This window comes from Penaeus monodon, chromosome 32 (genome assembly GCF_015228065.2).
Source record: "Penaeus monodon isolate SGIC_2016 chromosome 32, NSTDA_Pmon_1, whole genome shotgun sequence".
Lineage (NCBI taxonomy): Eukaryota > Metazoa > Arthropoda > Malacostraca > Decapoda > Penaeidae > Penaeus > Penaeus monodon.
This window is the reverse complement of record NC_051417.1, coordinates 4,213,585-4,213,870: the sequence shown is the minus strand read 5'-3', so window position 1 is coordinate 4,213,870 and position 286 is coordinate 4,213,585. Positions and strand designations below refer to the sequence as shown.

Genomic DNA, 286 nt, shown 5'->3' with positions numbered 1-286 from the left:
TTGATTTTTCCTCTACAAATAGCACATACTTTTGTAACCTTTAAAATATGAATATTCCTGTTCATTTTTTTTTTTTTCCTCCAGATATAGCTCAACTTTTAATTTTGACTGATGAAGACTGTATAAAAAGAGAAAAAAAGTGTCTCATGGGACAGATTTTTTCTCAGAAAATAAGACATCCCTCTCCACTGGTACAAAAATGCAGCCTGAACTACTGGCTTAGAATTTTTCTTTTATCTGTATATAAAAAAATGAGCTGATGAAAGAGTTTTAAGATTTTTTTAGC

At 29.4% G+C, this 286-nt stretch overlaps 1 protein-coding gene across 1 annotated transcript in view; it reads right to left on the bottom strand.

Moving 5' to 3' along the window:
• Nucleotides 1–286, bottom strand: part of LOC119593518 (heat shock 70 kDa protein 14-like) — a gene marked incomplete at its 5' end in the record, with an annotated part of 59,151 nt that overhangs the window by 3,382 nt on the left and 55,483 nt on the right.